This window comes from Mesocricetus auratus, unplaced genomic scaffold (assembly GCF_017639785.1).
Source record: "Mesocricetus auratus isolate SY011 unplaced genomic scaffold, BCM_Maur_2.0 Super-Scaffold_100009, whole genome shotgun sequence".
Taxonomy (NCBI): Eukaryota; Metazoa; Chordata; class Mammalia; order Rodentia; family Cricetidae; genus Mesocricetus; species Mesocricetus auratus.
Genome location: NW_024429193.1, coordinates 11,085,374 through 11,110,991, shown reverse-complemented (window position 1 = coordinate 11,110,991; position 25,618 = coordinate 11,085,374).

Sequence of the window (25,618 nt, the reverse complement as noted above, 5' to 3'; positions counted from 1 at the left end):
AGAAGTCACTAGATACTAAGAAAGAAAAAGTCATTGGGTTTTTGCTATAAACAACCTACCAGAATTTTTGTATTAAAAATGCATTCATTCATAGTGGACCACTGGCAATTCAATAGCTCCCAAAGGTCTTACTTCCTCCCATGATTACAGTTCCACCATGCCATCAAATTTCAGCAAGAATATAGGTGGAGACAGTCTGACCAAAGCACCAATGAAGAGGTACCTTCTCTTGTCTATGGCTTTCCAAACTAACTCCAATGGGCTCTCATCTTCTTCCTGAATTGCTAATTTATAGCCTTGACTTGGATGCATACCTTAGTTTCTTCTATGCACCAACCACTGTTGAAAGTGACGTGAAGTTATTTAATAGATATTAATGTCCTGGCAGGGTTAATCCTGAGATAGAAAGAACTGTTATTTTGGCTTTCTACAAATAGTCATCTAGACAACACCCAGTGTATTTCAAAGAGAACACTAGCCTTGTTGCACTGCCTCCTGGAAACGTGGCATATTGTCGAATCCCTATCATTCAATGTCTGAAGTTCTTGTTGTGGCCTTCAGGGACTTACTTAATTCTCTTCCCACCTTTGCTGTTGTCCTACTCCTTCTACCTTATGGTAGCCACACTCACAAACTTCTAAAGTGCTGACAGTCATCATCAAGGTTGCATGTCTGTCTTCCTCTCTTCTCTCTTCCAAGTAGAGAACAAAGACTCCCCAGTCTCTCAGCAGAAACATCACCTCGGGGATGTTTCCTTAATGTCAAGCTAAGCACAATGCCACCCCCAGCACTTCCACTGTCTGATTTATAACAGCTGTATATAACTATGTGTATATTTCTCTCATAGTGTTGAAGTCCATTAGAACAAAGATTACATAAGATTACTAGCTTCTCTTGCCTTCAATCTACTATACTTCTGAAACAATAAAAACACAACACATGTCAGAGAAATGAGTTAGAAAACAAAATGCTCTAATTGTTGATGAAGACTAAAATAAAATGCAATGAGCTTGAAATGGTGGTAGTTTAAATGGTGGTAGTCTAGTTGATTACCATAAACTTCAGAGGTAATCCTCAAACTGTAATACCTTTCCTGAACATTCATTTCAAGCCAAACCTGTGAAGTACTTCTGGGAAGCAGGTTGCCTTGGTCAAAAAAGCCTGCCTGTGTATTTTATGCATCCAAGAGATTCATAATGTGTTTTAGGAGGTCCTGCTAAGAGTTCCAAGAAGTCTTCCAATAAAGAAGCCTCTCCTTCCCCAGGATGTCGAATATCACCAAGGAACACTTGCTGGGAAATGCTGTTTTAAGATATGACAAGCCAGGTTCTCATTCTTGTATTTAAAATTCGTTTACATGGAACATTCTGTTCTGCACTATTCTTTGTCTCGAGGAAAGCCCGGAGACCTTATCTTTTGTTGTTTTGTAAATTTACTGCCCTAGTTTGCTTTTCTGTTCCTGTAATAAACACTATGACCAAAATCAACTTGGGGAGAGAAAGATTTATTTCAGCTTGTAGGTTAAATAGTTCATCATAGGGTGAAAACAGTGCCAGGCTCAAAGCAGGTATCTGAAGGCAGGGACTGAAGCAGAGACTAGGGCAGAATGCCACTTACTGGCTTAATTAGATATTTTGTAAAGTCCAGCTCCATCTGTCTAGGGATGGCACTGCCTACATAGCCTGGGTCCTCTTAAATCAAACAATGATTCAGAAAGTGACAGCCACAATCAAGGTTTAATATGATCCAGACAATTCCTCAGTTGAGATCTGCTCTTCCCAAGTGACTACAGAATTATGTCTGGTAGATGGTTGATGCCAAATATGACACAGAAGATTGATACCAGAATTAAGCATCTTATAAAATCTCTTGCTATTCTAAAAGAAGCATGTAACTTTGGATAGCTGAGTTCCAATATCTATGGACTTAGAATACTATAGATAGATAGATAGATAGATAGATAGACAGATAGATAGACAGACAGATAGATAGTCCCTTTCTACATAGAATTACTTTAGTCTACTTATAATGTTGTAAGCCATAAGTCCTCCAAACATTTTGAATTTGGTACTTGTTTGTTTGGTTGAAAAGTCATATGAATGTACAATGCACTCATTTAATATTCATTTTATGACACATGCTAAAGTCAAAACTTCAAAGGTTGGCTTAAAATTATTTTAAAAGAGGTCCAGAACTCTTTGATTCACTCTTTGGTGGATTAGTTTGCTTGTTTCCTAGATTATATGCATGCACTTCACCTTAGAAATAATTATTACAACTCTCCATGGGTTAGAGCAAGACTCAGGATTATGGATTAAGAATAAGCACAGAAATATTTAAGGGCTTACTGTTTCCCTTCAAACATCTCAGCTGCTGTATCGAGGCATGGCCCGATTTGGTAACAAGAAAGACCAAGTGTGAGTCTATAGATATGATACCCAAACATGAGCAAACCATCTGTTTTTACAGCCTTTGTTTCAGGAATGAGATGTTGTGAAATTCCCTGTTATGGTGATGCTTGCTCAGCCTGTCTACTTGCCCTGTTGCCAATGAAGGCATTGTGGCAAAGAACATGATTCTCCAGAGGACCAAGCTACCAGGATTGTCAAATAACGTAAGACATGAATCTATCAGATTTAGAAGATGGAAATTATGAAGGCTTGGTGCTAGGTGTTTTCTTACTGTGTTAAACTCAGTGACAGTTCTGAGAATAATTCAGTCCTGACAAGGCTAAGAGCATTGTCTGTGCTAAATTCACCGGTTATAGTTTGCATCCAGTGCAAATTGAATCTGTTCTTTGCAGAGACTGCACTCTGTGCAGGGGATGCACCATAGATTCCTAGAACATCTCAGTGAGCAGTATTAGGGAAGGAAAGTTTATAGGAAAAGGGGAATGAGATGAGGTAAATTTACATAATAAGCAAGTTGAAGGTTTCATGATTTGAGACAAGGTACTTCATCTCTCTGACCTGCCTTAAAAGATGATTTATCTCTATATTATGTAATTATCACTGTTATTTCAAATTTCACTGCAAATTAAATTACTTGGAGCAGTGACAGTATACTTAACACTAAACACATGTTATTTCGTTTAAATTTCAAGATTATTATTGCATTATTTGTGTATGTGCATGGACGTGTGTGTGTGTGTGTGTGTGTGTGTGTGTGTGTGTGTGTGTGTGGTTCAGAAGAGGATAGTGAATTTTCTGGATCTAGAATTACAGGTGGTTATGAGCAGCCTGACATGGGTGCTGGGAACTGAACCCTGGCCCTCTGTGAGAACATCAAGCACTCTTATTAAAACCTTAACCACATCTCTTACCTCAAATGGTTTATCTCATTGTAATTACTTATGTTATTTTAACTTTAACAGAAGAACTAAGAATTACCTATGATCCAAAGTCTATGTAGGGAAGGACTAAATCTGCTCTCTGCAACTTTTTATATAGATCCACTTGACTATTTCAAACCTGGTGACTATTCACACACTGACATCTTTGATTAATGAATTTTCAATTTAAACCTGACTTAATCTTGAGTTCCAGTGGAAAAATCTAGTGGTAAGGCTTTTCTCCTCTGTAGTTCTGTCAAACACTGTGATCCATAGAGACAGAAAGTGGGAATTAAGCCAAGGGAATTCATCTTAAGTAAAACTTGGTGTAAATAAACAAAACAAACAACAATAAAAATAGAAAACAAAAACAAAACAAAAACTTGCAATTCACTGGGCAAAGCTAAATGACGTCTACATCTTATTTTGAAATAAGTTTCACAAATTAAAACTCCTAAGAAAATGAGTTACAAATAATTCACCCATCAACCTTGATTTTGAGTATTCTAGAGCAAATGTTTGAGCTGCAATGCATTTGAGCCAATTGTCAAAGTCTTCGACCAGAGACTAGGTTAAAAATTAATCAGCAATAGCTTTTTCTGGGCTTTGTGTGTTGTATTAGTCTAATCAGCTACTCCCCTGCGGGGGAAAGGCTGGAATTAGAGTTGTCAAGATGAAGTAAATTGGAAGTAGAAATGATGAATTCTCCCTTTTCCTCAAAAGAAAACACAGATCTTTAAAAAGTAAATTTTCTTTTTACAAAGAGGGAATTTGCCTCTGTCATCTAATAAATGTTAAAGTAGGATCAGCTATTACCCTTTGGAAGTGAGGGCCAGTCCATGAAGCAGGGGCAGATTGGAACAGAAAGCTTCAGAGTTGACATTCTAATCCACTCTCTGTAGAGTAACCAGTGCTTGTCTTTTCATTGTGATGCATTTTCTGGCTCGACACGCCCCCCCATATATACACATCTGCAAAAAATTTAGAAAATAACACTTGTTGTGAATGTGTTTTCAAGGTCTAGGAGATTGCAGACTCCTTAACTCTTTATGATCCCAGCACAATCAAGGCTATGAAGAAATTACTTTCTTAACATGAAGGCCTGGCTAATGGGGAACACCTGTGGAACGATAAACTTCCCCCCAAACTGACATAATTTCCCATACAAGCAACAATGATAGTCCATCATCAAACACCTTCTGTTTTGGGGAGGCCAAAATACGAAATATTGTACAGTCAGCTTGCACTACAAGGACATGTCTTTCTTACCAGGCAAGCATTGGAGTCATTAGCTCAACACCTTCAAGGCAAAGTTGTAATGACCTACGGATCATAGCATGATGGAGGTCACTGGAGAGCCATTTTACTGGATTCCTAACAGGAGTTATTCATGGAAAACAAAAGGACATAATTGAAGTGTGTCTATGCTTGCATGCTGTAACATATTTTTAATAAAATAAAAACAGTGATCAGAAAAGCAGAAAAGAAAGGCGAGTATCCCACAGCAACTGAACCTGTATAACAGAGACGAAGCATATTCTCTGTCCCTGGGGTAAAGTGTGTGCTTAAACATGCAAGGGGGATATTTCTCGGGTATGTGTCACCCATCTTATGATCACCAGCAGGAGCAGCTACAGAAAATGGGCCATTATTTTTTCCATAATAAAATGTTTTTTCCTCCAACTGGCACACCCTTGGGATTCTTTGACATTACTTCAGTATAGTTATTGGTGGATAGCTTCAATAATTAGCCTCGCAATACAAAGTTAACATTTTCCGTGTCACTTTAGTATGTGCCGAATGTTATAAAGTTATTTTCTTAAGGTTATCTTTTACAACCTAAGATACTCAAAAGGGCAATTTTTGTAAATATAAAATACTCTATATTTTTCAAAGATGTGCCTTTGTACTCAAATTAGCCTGTCAAGACACCTATTTGTTATCACTTCACCAAGCTCTGGGAAGGACTAATGAATGGAAGCTAACAGCTCCCAAGTGGAGGCTCCGGTGTGTCTAACTCACACCTGAGGCAATAGCTGATGCTTAAGGGAGTTCTCCGAAGATGGACGCCCTCAAATACACAAGCTCAAATGAGAACTGGACAGAAGTCTTCAATAAGGTAATAAGAAAAATAAAAGTTCTAATTGTGCTGAATGCAAACAACAACAATATTTTTTTTCATGACTCGCAACTGGATCCCTGGCATTTCAGCCAAGGATAGCTAATATCAAGCTCAGACATAAGCCACCATTTAAGTCAAAACACAGAAGAAAAGTGACATGTATATAAAACATGCCTCCAGGGAACTTTTCTTAAAGCTAGAAGGACACTGGACCTCAACTAACATTTATCCCCTCGGAGTGCTATGTGTAAGGCTGAAGCCAGAGGAGATAGGATGATCTCTACTAGGAACCAAGGCTCAAGGATAGTTATCTCCAGCCCACAACACCAAGTATACATTATCTGTCCTATCTCAAAGACCATAATGGAATCAGAAAGAGTAGGATATAAGGAGTGACAAAAAAATGCCCTACTAACATTGCCCTTGGCTGTGCCATTTAATCAAGGATTCTCTGTTTGAAATTAAATCTAACTTGAACACCTAAGAGAATGGAGAAATTGAGAAGTTATACAAAGTCCATGGAATAACAGCTGATTGTGTCCCCAATTTAAATTATTTTACATCACCAATGAAAGTCATTGTGGGAATGGAAAAGAAGAAAGAAAACAATACACAGGACAACCCAATCCACTTAAGTGATATCGTTTCACAAATGTGTGTTGAACATTCACTAGGAGCAACATATAATGTCAGATTCCAGATATGTCTGCATGGCAGATACTGCATTCTCACTCTTAATGAGGTTCTGAATTAGAGACAAAGAAATTAGTATGGTAATTATACCCACAAGTCCACTGACAAGGAATAGGTTTCATGAGAGCTTATGGTGAATGGTTCTAACCTAGTCTGGGAGTTCAGACTTTTCCAACAGAGATTTACATTTTTACTCATGGGAACAGTAAGTGAGAACCTACTATACTCTATGATGGAACAAAGGATATTGTGCCCAGAGAGCTAGGGGAACAGAATTGTGTAAAATGGAGATGCCAGCCAGAAACCCTACCAGCACCCTTTAAGGATGTATCTCTAGGATGGAGAGATGGTTCAGTCAGTAAAGTGATTGCTGCACAACTATGGCACTCAGTTTGATCTTCAGAGCCCACCCAAATTCCGCTTTCAGCCAGCTTAGCCTAATTAGTGAGCTCCAGGTCCGTGACAGATCTCAGAAAGACAAGGTGGATAGCAACTGAACACTTGAAGAACACCCAAAGTTGTCCTGGGACCATGCCACCACACATAGACACACACACACACACACACACACACACACACACACACACACACGAGTGGGGAGCAGGTAAAGACACACAAAGAGAAAAGTATCCCCCCTCATTAAATCCAGATGTGTTCACTACTGCCCTCCTCTAAGGGCTTCCAGCTGTGCTGTGTAGCTGACTTTGATAAAAACACTGGACCAAAACAAATTCTTTCATATTGCCACATTCTTTTCCTCCACTGCGAGAATGAACCTGAGACAGACCGCTGAATGCAGAATTGTAAAGCAGAGAAGTAGTGTCTAGAGACCCAGCAGACCACCAGTGGGCAAATAGCAGAGCTCAGGCAAGATGAGCAGAGTAACCTGACTCCCTGCCACTAAAGAATGGACTCTGCTAGGTACTGGCAGCCACCTCCCTCCCATGCCCCATAACAACAGACTGCCTTGAGAAGACCTCAAATACCTACCGAGTTAATTCACAGATTTGTGAACTAAATAAATCCTCAGTGTTTTAAAACACTGGGATATGGGGTTCTATTTTGAGGGAGAGGGGGTAGTTTAACTATGGTTAAAGGTAACCGATGGGCTGGAATGTGGGAACGGTGTCACACAGAGTAGATTATGGGAGCAGTCTATGGTGCAAAAAGTAATGGAATGATTTTTAGGATGAGCAGTAAGAGGTCATACAGGCTGCAATACGGGATAGTGAACATAAAGATACAGAATGGAGGGGATTGTAAACTTCCTTCTCTATAAAATGACCAACTACAAAAGGCTCTAAGAGACAAAGTGAATGAAGAAACTCAGTACCCATTTATGAAAGTCAAACTGACTGCAGTTTCATGAATGGGATAGGGAAGAAGAGAGAATAGAGGCAATGAATACTAGAAAAAAAGGTGGAAGGAGAAGTACAAAGACTTCATGGCAAATAGGGATTTTTTCATAACTTAGTCATTGTGAAAGCTGTAGATTGTCATTCTTGAAAAGGTGGTCTTTCTAGGAGTTACAGCTTAATTGGATGTCCTTCAACAGCCCAACCTCAATTAGCTGCTGACTCTAGAGAGTCAAAAGAATCGATGGATTAAAGAAATGATTTCCTTTGAAGACATTTTATACTCAGTATAAGAAATTAATAAAATGATAAGCAAGAAACAGGTTTGATGACAAAAATAGTCCTGTAATTTTAACACTCAAGAAAGTGAGGCAGAGAAATAAGTTAAAGGACCACCAGCTCAGGCTACTGCAAGTTAGACAGTGAAGGCAAGAAGCACGTATGTTCAATGGGAAGACAGTAGAGTCAGTTAACTCCACTGTTCCTTGTTGGTAAGGAATTCTTAGAGATGAGGTAATTTCAAGCTGGGTTTATAGCTCACTGGGAGAGCATCCCATTAATATGTGAAAGAATCCGGGTTTGATACCCAGCACATAATAATAATAATAATAATAATAAATAAAGTAGTAAATTAATGGAAAGGGACAGAAGGAAGGAAAGAAACTCATCAGGATTTCCTTTTCCCACATTCAAGATTTTTCCCCATTGATGGGGGACGTCCTTCTGTATATATGTTTCTCTTATTGGCTGATGAATAAAACACTGATTGGCCAGTAGCCAGACAGGGAGTATAGGCAAGGAAAATTCTGAAGACAAAAAGGGAGGGAGGGGGAGAGAGAGAGAGACAGAGAGACAGAGAGACAGAGAGAGAGACAGAGAGAGAGAGATGCCTGAGAGTCGCCATGTAGTTACCAGAAAGGTGGGATGCCTGGGCATTCTCTAGAAAGTCAAGACCACATACTTAGATTAATAGAAATGAGTTAATAATTAAGAAAGAGCTAGCCTGAGCCATTGGCCAAACAGTTTATAATCAATGTAAGCCTGTGTGTATTTATTTGGGACTAAACTGCTATGGAACTAGATGAGAAAGAAACTCTGTCTACACTCCATCATATCCTTAAAGTCATAATTAGAATCTTACAAATAATATTCATAGACATGTTTCCTCTGCATCTGACACCTCAGGATACTCATAGGTGCACTAGACGGTAAGAACCCTGTGATAAAACCATCAGCAGTTAATTGTTTCTCTTCTGAATCAACTCCCTCAAGTTTTAGGTAGGTCTCACTTCCTCTTGCTTCTGTGAGAACACAGCTCAGGGGATTCTTTGCTCAGTTTCACTCAGAGATATTTCTTCTGCCTCCTATCATGCTAGCTGCCTTTCTTCTGGATTCCCGAAATCCATTGCATATGGAGTGGTGTCTGTTTCATAAAGAAATTCTGCCTCACCTTCCCCTATTCTCCATTTGTAAATTACACTTGTCTTCTATATTGTTTCTGGGCTTAAAATGAAAATATTTGCTATTATGATGAAATGAGTTTCAAATGGGGAGATAACTGTGTCTCGGTTTTCTTCCCTTTAATCCCATTGCCAATGATTAATGTCACTTAGCATGTAATGTGGCAGCCTTGCCCACACTGACTATAAAATACCAGAGTAAAACAGTAGCAGTAGCTTGTTGGAAGAAAAGAATGTCAAGTGACACATGGGAGCCAGAACCCTAGAGGAAGCATAGGACAGGAAGCCAACAGTATGATCTACTCAGTGTTGCACAATGAAATAGCAGTACATGTGTACAAATGTGGAATTCTACCCTCTGCTGAAGCCCAAGTTCATGAGAAGTCACTGGATGGAGTCCAAGCCAAAGTCCTAGAGAGAGCTGGCTTGCCTCCAACAGTACTGGACTGCAATACAGCAAACTCTAGATCTGCCTTGTATGTGTAGTCCCCAACTTTGTGTCTTTATCAGCATTTTGCAGTCTCTGTTGTATTCTTGTCTAAGCTGAAGAGACAATATTTGAGTCTGTGCATTTCCTGGGATCTCTTATAGATAGAGCTTGGTCCCTGGTGCTTGTATAGACCCTTACACACTCAAAGGGAGAAGATAAAGAAATCATGGGTGGCAGTTAGGATACGAACATGGTAACTACCATAAATGCTACATTTCAGCCTTACTACTCCACTTTTCTCTTCAGTTGCCATGTGTGAGTCCAAGTCCTGTATTTTCTTTTAATACAAGTCATGTGAACTGTAGACAATGACTGCTCCTAAAGTCTAACTCACTAAATCACCAACTGTTTCATCTTGGATGTTCTGCTGTTTTTTATGTACATATAATAATTCTTGTTGTCATGCCATATTGCAGAAACAAAGAAAACCCCCTAGGACAAATGCAAACGTAATGATAACATATTGATAAAAATAAGATTAGGTTCTACTAGTTATGCAATAACAAAATGATGACTAATACAATTAAACTAAACTTTGAAAATATTTTTCTGATAGTAATTATTATCAACATTTAAAATATATCATATTCCAAAAACAAATTTCAACCATGATCTGCTTTCATGCCTTCATGTGACAAAATAACTGGTAGGTAGCCATTTAAATAGAATGTTGGGATTTTGTGAGGTTTAACTAACCACTTATTTGAAAGGACATTATTTGGAGCATCTATGTTTGAGTCCTTTGCTTTGTAATGATTCTAAATCTTCACCTACTTAGAACACAAAGAATTTAATTCCTTATGACCACAAATTCTCAACTGTGTTATTCCTCCTTGAAATCCATTTTAATAAAATATTCTTATTAACTCATATTTATCTCTTCCTAGCTTTTCTCAGTGATCCTGTTCAGAATCTCCACACATGACCCTTCTTAATTAAATAATTAAATACCTAGCCCTTCATTATTCAATGTTTTAACTAGATTCATGAAGTAGTGTGTTGGTTTAAAATGTGTAGCCCTATTAAAATCCGCATTACTATTTTTATAAAGACAATAGACAATATAAATGAAAGAGTGAATGTAAATGATTTTGTAGGGTATCTCTCCTCATAAAAATAAATGGGAAACTCTTTGATAATGATGTTAGCTAGCGATTTTAATATATTTTCAAATTCACCTTGATGGCTTTTCCTTAATCAGCCAAATATTAACTCTGATGTGTTCTATAAGAAGAAAGAGAAATGGTTGAGAGGCTGTGTCTGTTGAGGTTTGCTTCCAGCAAATTAGGAAGCAAATGCCTCTGTTCCGCTGATTAGGATTGCATGCTGACCTATGTGAGCAGGTGGGAAGGGACTCGACTTATCTTGGGATACAAATGGGCTTGTGGTGTCGTTTCTCCTTCAGTCTCTTTCTCTATCTTTAAAATGGGTACACTGATACTTTTCAATGGGAAATTGTGGTCAGATATTAAGTGAAAAAAATGAACTTTTAAAGATGGAATACTATGTAGGAAGGATACTTTGAAATCGCATTTCTGTGCCAAGTAACTAGATTACTGTCCTTCAAGGAAGGAATTCTACAGAAGAAGATTCTGACACTGATCCGCCTCCATGTGTTATGCTTATTCCTTACAGTTTTGCAAGGAGAAGAAAGGTTTTAAATTTAGGTGTGGATTTCCAGGCACAGGTAACATATGTAGAGTTTGGAAGGATTTCAGTAGGGAACTGAAGCCTAAATGAATGAATGGATGAATTTGAAGGCATTTGCAGGTGTAAGGGCCCGTGAGGCTTAAACTTAGAGACTCATAACAAGAAAACATCTAGATGAAAGTGAAGTGACTTGTGAATAAGAAAAGTGGGAGGAATCCTCTCTGTGCCTAAAACATTTTGTGGGTGGAGTGAATTGCATTTCATACACGAGTTAAATGAGTTCTGTGAAAGAGGAAGACGTGGTTTGCTCTGCTGTGAGAGGACAAAGAAATCAAATGTTTCTCGCCAGTACTATTTGAAGCAGAATAAAGTGTGTTTATTATGTAATCATAAAAACAAGAACCCGAGGATTACACTGTCTCCTTGAACTCTGTGTTCCCTACTACCATTAACACACAGCTATTTAATTCACACTTACATATTCAGTTACTCTCGCCCTCCATGTTCAGACATGGAAGATTCACATGTGAAATCTAACTGGATTGCTTCAGGTCCGTCCTCCCTCTACAGGAATGTGGTGTCCCCTCCAGATGCTTCACCAGAGGCATCCTCAGCGAATTAGTGGATGCTAAGGTCTCTGCCCAGGTTACCCCTGAGCTGACTTAGGGAAAGGAAACCTGTCTTTGTAGAGAATCACAGACTTGGAAGGACTCTGGAAGGTCATCTTCTCCAAATGCTTGATTTGAGAGCTTTTAGACTCTCTGGTGACACTACACAAGAGTTTTGCGTGACCCTGCACAAACTCTCCCTTCCACTGAGACCCCTCTATCCTTCTGTCTCCAGGAACAAAGGGTCGGTATTTGAGACAGACAGATAGGAGAATATAATTCCTTTTTTCTGTAAAATGTGCTATTTATATTTAGCTTTCTCACAAGTATATCTGTCGCTCAGAACAGGGTGTCTTTTGCCTAGTTCTCAAGCTCCCGAATCTGCACCCCACTCACTATTATCCTAACTTTATTTCTTCCCGCAGCAGAACTGGGCTCATCTCCACACTCGTTTATATGTCAAATTATGCACTCAAATTTTATAAATCCAATAATATACAGTTTCTATGAGTACACATAACAAATTCTCATCATGTCTTAGTAGCTAGCTTGAGTCTATTTTTTATAGATACAAAACACCCCAAAACTCACTGTCTTAAAACAATAGCTTTATATTTCCAAGATTCTATGCATCAAGAAGTCAAATATATTGAGCTATATATACTTCCAGCTTCCTGGAATTTCTAGAGGGATGCTTTATCTAATAGTTATCTATACATTCTAAAACATAATTAAAATTCTTTGTCATGACTGTGACTGCATCTATCTTTCTAGTTACTCTGTCTCTAGCCTTTCTTTTTAAATATTTTTAAGGGCTTGAGAGATGACTCAGCCACTAAGTGCACACTTCCCTCTAAGAGAAGAAGGAAGTTTGGTTCTCAGTACCCAAGCCAGGAAGCTCACACTGGCCTGTACCTCTGGGTCCAGGGAACACGATGCCCTTATGGCCCCAGAAAGCATCTCATTCACACATCAACCCATAAAAAATAGTTGCATAATTGACATAAAGTATTAAAAATGTTTAAGTACATTTGTTTGTTTGTGTGGCTGTTCTGTGACTTCCACAGCATACACATGGAGGTCAGAGGACAGCTTATGCAGCTTGCTGGAATCAATTCCCTCCCTCTGTCAAGTGGGTCCCAGACACAAAGGTCAGGCATCAGGGTTAACAGACAGCATGTTGGCCTACAGAACCATGTCACCAGCTGCTGAGCTTGTCTCGAGTGACAGGACTGTAGACTGTCCCCCATTTTTCAGTGTTTTCAACATTGCCTTAATAAGTATCCTTAAAAACTCAGTTGAGTCTATGTCACATAAAGCTTGAGGGTCATCACTGGCTAAGAATGTAAGTTTGTGTAAGTACAGACAGGGAAACCAGGGCTAGAATACCAACTTGGACTGATGGTAAGGGATTACCTTCCAACGGGGCTCTGTCTCTATTCTGACAGGAAGTATTTCACTGCTACTTGAATCTGAATTTGCACACTTGTGAGTCTGAGCATAGTTTACGTGGTTCATGGCTCTCTACATAAGTACTTTATATTATTTTCCTTTTATCGCGATACTTTATTTTTTCATTTTGTGATGTTGATGTAGGTAGTGGAGCATAATGAGGTAGTGTTTGACAGCTGTAGTAAATATTTTCCCACAAATAAAAGCCATGTTTAAGTTGCTGTTCCAATGTACTTTTTCTTACAGAAGCATTTTTGAAATAAACTGTTGTGGTTTTTTTTTTCCTTTATGACATCTAGATTTAGATTCATGACCCTCAGTACTGTGAAACAGGTAACTTTATTTTCTTTTGGGGTTTTGTTGTTTTGCTTACATAAATATTCAGTCTATTTGCAATTTATATGTGGTTATGGAGATTCCGTTTCCTCAAGTGCACAGCTAAGCAAAACACTAGCATTTATTTAGCAACATACCCTTTCTCAACTAACTAGCACAATCAAAACCATTATATCTTTACCTTTTGGTGGGCCCCAGTGGGTCTTTTCTTCTGTAAACACAAACTTTTCTAGAATCAGTGAGTGTCTTTCCTATCAACATTTCTGAGTATTCTTGCAAATACATTCTTTTACATGAGTCTGAAAAGAACTGTTTACATAGGTGTCATATGTATCTGAGATTTTACCTGAGAAAATTCTATGAATCAATTTGTGAAAAATAATTATATTAAACTCATAAATGCATGATTCTTGTTGATATTTTTATAAATTTGTATGCCTTTTATAGTTCCTATCATTACCTTCTCTTTTGTCTGCAACAGGAAGAACTTCCTATTGCATCATACTGATGAAATTTTCTCCTGTTATTATTACTGATCTTTAAATTTCATTACTTCTTTATATCATCAACGTATTTTGTACTAGCAATTTTTGTACAGTAGGGAAATACTGAACCACTGTAATGACATAACTAATCTTTTTTTCACTTTGCCAGTGAATAGATTTTGTAAGTTCAAGTAGTAGTGATTTAAGGTCTGTTTTCAAATTATGAGTATTATTTATTCGATGTTTGGTAATTGTATTATCAAAGCATTTAGGAAATTCAGCATTTAAAATAAATAATTGAGTATTTGCAAAATATATTTTTTATAAAAGAAATTACACTCCAGTGGTGGTCTGTGAGTTTAGCAATGGTGTTATTAGGTACTGTGATGGCCATTGTGTCATGCAGAAGAAATGGAGGAACCGACTATTTCCCAGGTGAACCTTCCCTTTAGGTGTTCAATGTATAGGGCAGTATTTCTAGAATTTTTAAACAGAGCAAAAGAGCATCAACATCTTTGTGGGAAACATGAGGGTTAGATTTTGATTATTTAGTATCCTTGGCAGGAAATAAAAGATTAAATTGAGAGTAAAGGAAGGACAGAGAGGGTATTCAGAAAGGCAAGAATCAATCCTGGCTGAAACTCCAAATGACACAGTAAATAAAAATGGAAAACATGGAGCTTGAAAGGAGCTGCCATATGTCTCTAAATTTGGGATTCATTTTTGATAGTTGATGGAATGACTGACACTTGGAGAGCTCCATTTAATACTGGGAAATGAGAGAATGAGAAATCCAAGCAAGTCTTTAGATAGGTGCCCTTTTGGATCCCCCAACACAGGCGTTTTGCTTGCAGATAATTCACCAAGGATGCACCAGCAGACATGCCCAACCATGCCCTTAGGCTGCAGGCATCCCACAACAGCTATGAATGAGGTCTGAACACATTGTAGATGACATCATGTCACTGTGCAAAAGATTACACAACCCTGCTGTGGTCTGATGTTAAGTCAAGCACAGTCCAATGAAGTGAACAGCCATGGGCAGTCCCTTCCCCATCAAGGAGGTTTGACTCAGAGTTTAAGGTTAGATCTGATGTAAAGGAACAGATCTTCACCACGACAACAATGATAATTATGCATCCTCGATGTCAGATCCCTGCTGTTCTGTTTCTCTTTCTTTTACTGAGTCTTTTTAGGAAAAATGAAATAGAAACTATGCTAGCTGATGACAAGGGCAATGTCACACTACCTACTGTTGGCTCAAAGTTGCTTGTGACCCATAATATAAAACGTAAAAAATAATAGAGACAAAAGAAAAGTACCCTGCATGTAGGTTTCATTACCTGTTCTCAGAGGTAATAAAGTTATTCACCCAAATTTGTTTAACGATTGAGAATGCTAGTATTTAATGATAATTCCAGGACCCAGGGGTGGAGGCAGAATTATCAGGAGTTAAAGGGGCACCCTTGGCTACAAGGTGAATACAAGGCTACAATACGGGGAAGACTGAGGGAGTAAAGTTGCTGTCTACATTGTATAGTACACAAAGATTTTCATTTAATACTAAAACAAATCTGAGAGTTTGAAAGACTTTGTGAGCTTCAGTAAATTATGAATGCCTAATACAGGCCAAGAAGGTTTGGGGCAGTCATTTCAAATGCTACACTATTGGCCTTTGACACAAAGTGGACAGAGCATCAAAACATCAGTTACTACAAGAATCTCTGAAGGCTAAATCAAAACTCTGTAGCAACGACAACTATGTAAGGAGATTTTTCCATGCCTTGCTTTCCTCATGAATGTGGGCTTCCTGGAGGTTTCTCTGGCACTGTTTGAGATCCAAAGTTCCAATGACTGCAGTGCATATCATCACCAGTAAATTTCCAAATAGATTTGTGTTGACTGAATGTTGTTATTCATCAGGAAATTGTAGATAAATGAAACCCAGTTTCAACAGGTACCACTGAGGAGCTTAGAGTCTGAGGATAAGTCATTGCTGTCACTTACTTATCCTATAATCTAAATACAAAACAAGCTGGTTTTCGGGAAGTACCTAGCTGAACTCACAAGGAGAATGGGCTTTTGTCTGGTTGAATGCCTCAAATTGAATTTACCTAGAGGGAATTGAACTCGCAGTTGCAAAATCCATTTAATTCTTAGTCAAGCAATCTAACCAGAAAACCTAAATTAAAGGGATAAATGGGGCAGGGCATAGACTGAGACAGGGCTGTGGTTAGGAATAAAAGAGATGAGACACTCTATTCGGGCTAGGAAAACCTATGGTTTTAATGTCTCTCTACTTAAAACGTCAACTCAGGGCTCTCTAAGCAGCATGATTGTACTGTGTGCTTGATAGTCGAATGGGAGAGACTTGCAAATAAAAATGTCATGTCAGTCCTAAAACTATGATATCTCCCTTCACCACATTCATCATGAATAGCTATCAACCCTAAAATTTTTAACAACATCTGGAAAGATTCCAAATTGCAAGTTGTGTTTGTTGGTTTGGTTGGGCCAAAGAACTGTCCCTCTGGGCTGCAGGGAGAGCACATTAAAATAAATCAAAAAGGGGCAATTTACAGTGACACCCACTGGCTTTTCCTTTCTCTCAATGACCAGGAAACAGCAAGGCAGCGATAAAATGCAACCTCACTGCCCCCAGCTCACCTTACTTTCCATATCCCTGGTCTTTTTAGAATGTTTTAAAGTGTGCTGGGACAGCTACAGAGAGATCCTGAGCCCGCTCTGCCAGGCTAATTTTACTGTGTTTTGTCAATGTGACTACCTCCCTCACTCCCAACTCAATGACAAACTCAAGTAGTGGAGGAAAAGCCTTTGACCTGTGACCTAGACTGTGCAATTATTATACTTGGAGGTTGCTAGGAGAAGACAATTGACAGAATGTGATCATTTCAAATCCTACAAAGTAATATAAAATAAAGTTCTCCAGCCACTCTGGGGGGGGGGACAGACGCTTCAGCTGGATCCCTACACTCTCATGATGTGGGAAGGATGAGGTGGTAGAAACAAACCCTGAAGTAGGAGGGCAAAGGGTCAATATATGTAAATGTCTCTACACAAGCTGATATGAAACACATGACTTCAAGTGACTTCTAAAATGCTTGAATCCTGTAAGACACACACAGGCATGAGTGATCCGAACACCATCTGTTTGTCCTTTCGGTACATGTGGTAATGGTCATTTCTCTGACTACCTGTGGATATGGAAATGTGTTTAAAATGATGAAGGACCCTCTGCTCTACCGTAATGACAACTACCAGTGACATTTGTAACCCTAGCAGCAGGTTAGAAACTATTTATGTCCAGTCCTATTAAGAATCTTACCTCTTTGACACGTCCATTTGGTTCTGTTGGAAAAAAGAAATCATTAGTCTGACCTAAAACCACAAATGAAGACCAACTTCTCTCAAGTAATTTGCATATGCTTAACTATTTATGAGCGTCCTGCTGTGCATCAAAGGCGGTTATCAATCTACCTATACACCGAACTTCTATAGAACATCCCATTCCTGTGAAAAGCATAGCTTAGGAAATGAAGCTTGAGATCAGAAATTATTCAGCAGCCCATGATTCTCCTAAGGGAGCATTTTGACATTTTCTGCAGGGAGTAAAGTTAATCTGTTCATGCAACAGATATTTATTAAGTAACTTGCAATGTGCCAAACATTGGGCATAGTCTAATTTAGGAACACACCTAAATTTCCAGTGCACTACTGTATTAAAATCAGCCTTTCCATCGACTGTTATCTTACCAGCAGTCATTCTTTCCTCTTCCCACAGTTTCATTTGTTGATAAGTTGGCTAGATCACAAAAATATAGAACATTTCTTATTTGAAATGTGATCACTAATACACCCAACACAACCTGCAATACCAGGAACAATTATGTTCATATTGTTGGGCTCATTTTTTTCTTTCAATTTTTCCTGGTTTTTTTTTTAGTTTTCGCACCTTTTAAAACGAAAATGGCATTTAATATTGCTGCATTTGATGCCAGTTTGGTGTCTGCGGTGGGAAGAAGCAACCTAGTTGGAATTGCTCCTGATGCAAGGAAACAATCCGTCCTCGTTTGCTACAGGAGTTGTACTTTCAACATGCCATGCCCTGTGCTTTGTTTACTGTATATTTTCCAAGGCGAATTATTTTGGGATCTTAATCTTCTGTCAGAAGCAGAGCCATTAGAATCTTTGTCCAAGTGACCAGTGCTCAGCACATTTCCTGAAATTACATGGGTCACCAAGCTAGATGATTGTTCACAAAGTGCAGAATATCATCACAGAGGTTTGGAAAGAGATGATTTTTATTTCTGACCACTAACGACTTCTGAAGTTTCCTATGCCCAGCAAGAAAAATATCTTTTAATGAAACAAAAATGGATTTTCCCATGTTTCTTACAATTAGTCTTTGCTTTGGGGTATGAAGAATAGTGTGTGCTTTGTATTTATTTCCAAAAAATACATAAAGTGTATTGAATTCCAGTTGATACCTCTAAAGGCAGTTTTGAAGATTTTCTATTGTTTGATGAAAATCACATTCATGTTACTTTGCATCATATTTTATGGAGTGTAATTATCAAATAGACTGGTAGTGACATAGGGGATGCTTGAGACAATACAACAAGAAATAAACTGCCTTCCTGGGCTTTTGTTTTCTTTTCTTTATTCACATAGTGTTTCTAATATAGTCAAGTGGAGGGAAATTTTCTAATTTGTGGATGTTGATTCCAAGCTGTGCCTATACAGCTTTATGACTGCTTAGTTCCAAAATGTATAAACACATTACCCTTCTACATAGCAAAATGCCCAGGAGAAAGAAATGCAAAGAAATGAAGCAGAGGAAAATACATTGCACCATTTTCTTTACTGGTGCTTTTTTAACATTTAATTTAAAACTGATCAGCTCTGGAAAGATGGCTGAGTACATTAACTGCCTGTTGCATAAGTATGACCTTGGATCCCTTGAGTTCAGATTCCCAGCACCAAGTTAAAAAAAAAACAAGTAACCACAGGAAGGGGAAGTTCTCTAGTAACCACAGTGCTAAGGACAAGGGAATAAAGAGATGGGATGACCTTAGCACTCATTGACCCATCAGCGTAGATGAATCCATGGGCTTCCTGTTCATGGGAGACCCTATCCCAGGAGATGTATTGGAGAGACAGAGAAAGATAGAGGAGGACAACCAGTGTTGACCTCTGGCCTACAAATACAGGCACACAGGAGTGCAGGCATTCATAACCAAATGAAGGTATACCATGTAACAAACACAACAGACTTTGGCTTTGAGGAGTTACTGGGTAATTTCTGCTTTGTGTTCTCTCATTTTATCTTGAGTCAAGTTACACGTGGCTGTCAACTCAACTCATGATGTCCTCACAGACATGAAGTAAGAGAAGAGAGTTCTGAAATTCATCTCTTTAAATGTATAGTCTTTATTTTGAGATCAATGATCTGTGTGTGTGTGTGTGTGTGTTCCCATAGGCTTAAATTTGTTCTGTAAACAAACTTTACAGTAGGACCTGCTAGGGTATGTCATTTACTAGCTGTAAGCACTTCAGAACAAAATGTGTCCAGGTCAAACTGACTTTGTGCACTGGGTATCTCAATATATGTGGATCTGAGAAGTTGCTGTGCCAGTGAATAGAAATTTCATGTTTGAGAGTTTGAGTGTGGAAGTGTTTGGCTCAGCGTTCTTCCACATAAAATTATGAGAGTCTGGGAGCACCTTTGCCACACATCTGCTTTACCTAGCCATCTAAATATGAAGTTAACAAAGCAGCATCTACCTTTACTTGTACAGAGGGAAGGATTGGCTTCCTGTCCAGCCCATGGTGCTCAGCCTAACACATTCACTCCACTGAACATACCACCACAAAAAAAGTAAGAGTGACAGGAAATATACTATTTGGGTTTGAGTAGCAGAATGACAAACTTAGAGAAAATATGATTTAACCTCCACCCCAGAAGAGTGAATATTGTGTCTTGAGGTTCATGCAAAGGTGTTCCATTTAAGATAAAGACTTTGATACAATCATGGTAGACCAACTTCAGACAAATCACCATGGAAGTCTTAAACATAAGTGGATGAATAATTAACATTTATGGAAGAAGGAAGATTGGGGGCATGGTCCACATCTAGAATTTCCTGGACTTTGAGAAGTATGAAGAGAAGGAATGAACAACAACAAAAATGATGTGGAAGAAACTTCAGACAAAAATGTTAGGAGCTCACTTTTAATTTTCATGCACAGTCAACAAAAAGCCTAAAGTTGGAATTAAGAGAAGTACATGCAAGTAACAGAACCACAGGGATAAGAACATGTCAAGAAACTGAAGGACTGATGGACCTTGCCAATATTATATGTAGAAACCCTGAATACAACAGGAAAAGCTTGGAGTTATATTGAACATTGAACTACTTGTACACTTGGCAATCTGTAGAAAGGGGTGCTCTAAGGAGGAGATTTTGTCTTCCAGAAAATAGAGTTACAAAGCACATCAAGTTAGTTTGCAGGTTGATCAGTAACAATTATCCAGCCACCAATGAATAAAACTTACTATTAGGGAGATCAAGGGGTGAATGTTGGAAATTTTGTAATGTAAAAAAACACACAAAGAAATAGAGAGAAATTATCTTAAAGGAAACAGAGAAAACAAAAGAGTGGTTGAGAAAATGAATGCCAAAAACAAATAAATAGATGGATAGATAAACAAATAAAAACTCATTGTGTGGCTTCTATGAAAATATGCCATTTGGGTCACCTGCAGTTGGAAGCACGAGTAATGGTCTCAGATTCACTAGGTTCACAAGGCTGTCACATTTCCCAGGGGCTGCTACCAACCAAGCAGTGAGCATAGTGTACTAATGTAAATTACCCACTGTAGCATATGAGACCCTATTCATATTTATGGCTTGAGAATTCTGATTAGTCCATTTAAAACTTTCTATTTTATGTGGCAGGTAGGAGAAATGACTCCGTGGTTAAGAAAGCATGCTGCTCTTGCAAAGGACCAGAGTTTGACCCCTAGAACCACATTGGTGGTCACAAACACACAAGTTCTGCCACTCACACACAAGAGAAAATACAACACAAACACACACACACACAAGCATACATACACAAATGAGAGATATTACAAAAAATGAACAAAATAGGACATTTTTAAAAATAATATTCTTTCTGTCCAGTCCCTCCTCTCTTCATCACAGACTCAGAGGAAGCACATCCCTGAACAGACCATTGATGTAGCCATTTCACTGTGTCTTTTTCTCGAAAGAGCTCTTGGAAACACACATAGTATGAGAGATTCTCCATGAGCATGTGATCCGTTCACTCTTCTAGCATGTAAAACAATAGCTGTCTACTTAGTAACTGGGCTAGGATCACGTTTTACAGAATCATGTGGCAAAGGACCCAGCGAGGAGAACATGATAAGCATCCTGTTTGAAGTGGACAGTGTACCAGGCTTCTGCCGTTTGAAAAGATGCTAAGAGAAGTGGTGACATTGCCTGAGAAGTCATCAGAGTTAGTGACAGTCGCCAGTAAGCGCTGATGTGCATCTCAGGTCGGTAAAGTGACGTTGAAGGCTGTTAATGGAGAGGGCAGAATCAAGTGAAAGGATGAGCAGCCTCCTTGGTGGACATAGACAAGAACAGCAGTGTGAACCTCTGATGTTGGAAGCACGGAGCTGAAGAAAGCTTTAAATGGCCAGGCGACCTCCCAAAACAGAATATTTGCTGCACAAAAAAGTGAATGCGTGCCACATGAGAAAATCACTTCCCTGAATCTCCTTAGATCAAACATTTCCATAGAACTCCACTGAGCACTTAAACAGCGTTGGGGATACCTATTATTTGGCAGTTGTTCCTGTAAGGTGACGGGATAAATTAAAGTTGGTTGTTTGAAAATCTTAGGCCATTTCTCTCTGACTTTATAAGGGAATGCTGAAATAGATTCTCCATTAAATTCCTCTGTCTAGGTCTGAATATCTGTATGATTTGTGTTTTTACATTTTTCCAAAGTTTGTATCTTAGCTCTCATATTAACCAACTTTTTTTTAGTGATAACACAAAAATGATAAATTGACAATGTTTATAATTGACACCACATAAGTCCTATCTAAATGAGTTATCCTCTAATCTAACATTTCCATTTTCAAGCTGTCTAGTGTACTATCATACAGAACCCCAAATCCCTCCATTGTAATAGTGTTTAAGGTACCTCTGGAGCTTATGGTCTGTGAAATTTGTTGCGGAGAGGCTGCAACCAAAAAAAATTTCCAAGACTTACTTAGAGCCTTAGGGAAGAAAGAGAGAAGACCTAGTTGGTTGGGCAGTGACTCCAGTGGGAGCCCCTCGTGCAGCTCCGACCTGTGCCTGTGGCTGCAAAATCACAGGCAAGTGGCTTTTTCATGAATTCATGCCCCACATTGGGTGCCAAATTGTAACAGGAGTTCTGGTAGGTCTTAATAATAAAAAAAAACCTGGAGTGCGATATTAGGGGGTAAAATCTGAAGGATCAGAAAGGCAGAGCATCCAGTCACTAGAACTCTTAACACTATGAAACTCTCAGATCAAAGAGAGACTGAGCTCCTGTCTCTTCCTACCTCATATTTTTCTCTACACCCAGTCAAGTCACTTCCTGTCTGTCTGTACAAACCTCCAGACCTCTGTTGTTAATTAGCAGCTAGCTCTGCCCTCTGATCTCCAGGCAAGCTTTATTTGTTAGAGTATAAACAAGGTATCACCACAGGTGCTACTTAGCATCTAGAACAGGGACTAACAGCAGTTGGTACCAAGGCAGAAGTTACAGTTAGGGATAAGGAAATGTCTCTGGGTATTCAGTGCAGGAATTCAGTCCCAGACATCAGTGTGACACAACATTCTCAGGAGGAAGAGCAAATGGAGGGGAGGCAGCAATGGCCCTGTTTATCATCACTCCTCTTGATGTGTTTTGCCGTCCCCCCACCCCAGCAGCACTGGGCTCTGCTCACCTGCCCGGGGAGTGTGCCAAAGCCCCCATTGAACTGTGAGCTGTGGCCGTGGCCAGAGAGCTTGGATTACTTTGTGTGCAGGAATCGATGGCTGAAAAGAGGATCCATCATCCTAATAGGAGGAAGCAACTCTGAGCCATAGGTACAGGAAGGTCTGTGTTTAGCAAAGTGCACATACGTCTTCATATTGCCTTCACGGCCTGAGGAGTAAGTTAGCCACTGTAGTTCTCTGCCATCCCAGGAGAGAAGGCTACACCTGAACCATTAGCTACGAAACCTCCTGAGATGATAGATGACAATAAGGACAACTTAGAATAGACAGTGCAAGAGGAAGACGGTGACTGCCAGCTGTGGTCCTGACGCTACCTTCATGGGGAGACTGCAGTTCCCAACCCTTCCTCCATCCCCTCTGTCAGGAAGAAGGCTTGCCTGAACCATGCAGGTGCTTCTTCCAATCTGTAAATCTAAGACGTGACAGGGATGACTGTCCTGATGATGAAAAGGCTCTGCTTGGAATGTCTGATGATGATGGAAGCAAAACCCATTGGCCGCATCATCCCAGGAACACCCACCTCATGTTTGCTCAGCATCACTTTGCCCATCAAGCTGCTCCTATCTAAAGGAGGAATGAATTGACTTCCAGTAAAAACACATCTTATGAAAGATAAAAATCTTTCGAAGATCTTGTCTTCCCAGTGAGCCAAACAGAACTTTGTTAAAATTACAGGTTTGTATTCCTACAGACATAGTTTAGCGGGTAAAGCATTAGCCTAATGTATTAGAAGCCCTGAGTCAATCCCTGGCACCTTTTAATATTGGGGGTGGAGGCACACAGGCCTGCAGTGTAGCCTGCAATTCCTGACATTCCAGATGCGGAAGACGGGGCCCAGAACTTCAGGCTCTAGCTTGGTCTGAGCTGGTTTCAGGTCAACCTGAATAGGCTTCATATGACCCATCTGTTAGAACAACATAGGCAAAGTTAGAAACCCCTCTCCCCTCTTCCTTGAGTGGCTAGAGAAATGGCTCGATGGTTAAGAAGACTTGTTGCTCTTCTAGAGAACCACATTCCAGGTCTCAGTATCCGTGTCATGAAACTCTAGACAGATGCACACTAAAAGAACAATGCGATTATCCAGACAATGTCTCCCAAGCCCTCCCCTGTCACCCTCCTACCCTGCATCTTCCTTTCCCTTCGTAAGTGTTCCCTGACAAATCTCTTCTATGCTTACTCCTGCCCTGTCTGTTACTTGCTTCTCAGAAGACTGGAAAATGTCTGAAGTCAATGAAATGAAAAACAAAGAACAAAGAATATTTATATTGTCTCAGAAATAAATGAGTTATTTTCATTAATTTTAGAATGACAGTGCTGATAAAAGTCAGATTTAAGAACAAACAAATGAACAAACAAAAAAAACAATAGATGGAGAGAATGAATTCAAAAGGATAGCAATTTGGACTAAGAATTTTATAAAGAGAGCCAAGAAGCAAGGCAGACATAAGAAATTTTGGACCCTGAGGAAGACTAGAACATTTATGCTAAATTGATAGAAATTGCACTACCTGTAGTAAGACAGGTGGAATTCTCAGAACAATAAATACCAAGTATCTAATGTGTTTATGATTTCACAAACATGTCACCTATGGGAATACAAATCTAAATGACAATAAACTATGACAAAATGAATTCAAAATTGTTTAGGATTGTTTAGGCCTGAAGTTTTTAAACACTTCTTTTACAATTGTTTTTGAGTTGGCTGCACACAACACCATGGCATGTGTGTTGAGCTCAGAGGACAATTTGCAGGAGATAGTTGAAGCTCTGGGGTCATCAGGCTTGGCAGTAAGCAAACATCATCACAGGCTGATCCATCTTACCACCCTTCCCTTTAGGCTGGCATCTTCAATGTAGCCAATCTATTAATTAAGTGTGAAGATACGAATTGCTTGCATTAAATACAAGGATTCTATGTGTGAATTAACTTAATTTTCACAGCAACCCTATGAATGGACCCTATTTATGTACCCATTCCTCAGTTACAGAGCCTGAAATGAGAGAATCATTCTCTTGTCAATGAAAGAACGCTTCACCAGAAGAGTGAAAATTCAACCCAAATGACACCAAAATAGAAGTAACTGCCCAGCAGCATGGGTTCTTGCAGACAGAGAATAAACCAAAGACATCTTCAGTGTATTTACTTAAGAAATTTCTTGCCGGGCTGTGGTGGCGCATGCCTTTAATCCCAGCACTCGGGAGGCAGAGGCAGGTGGATCTCTGTGAGTTCGATGCCAGGCTGGACCGACAGCCTCCAAAACAATACAGAGAAACCCTGTCTCGTAAAACCAAAAAAAAAAATTCTTAGGAATCCAAAGCTATGAACCCATAACAAAATGTTCTCCACATAAATCATAACTGGTAGAGGCACAGGCCAACATGTCTAACATTGTAACACTAATACTCCCCAAATGTCTCATGCCTTAATTCCCAGAAGCTGTCAACATGCTCTCTTGCACGGAGAGCAATATTGCAAATAGGATGACACTAAGGACCCTGAGACAGACAGACTGCCTCAGATCCACCAGCACAGTCACCCTTTAAAAGGATGAAAGTACCAAGAGTCAGGGA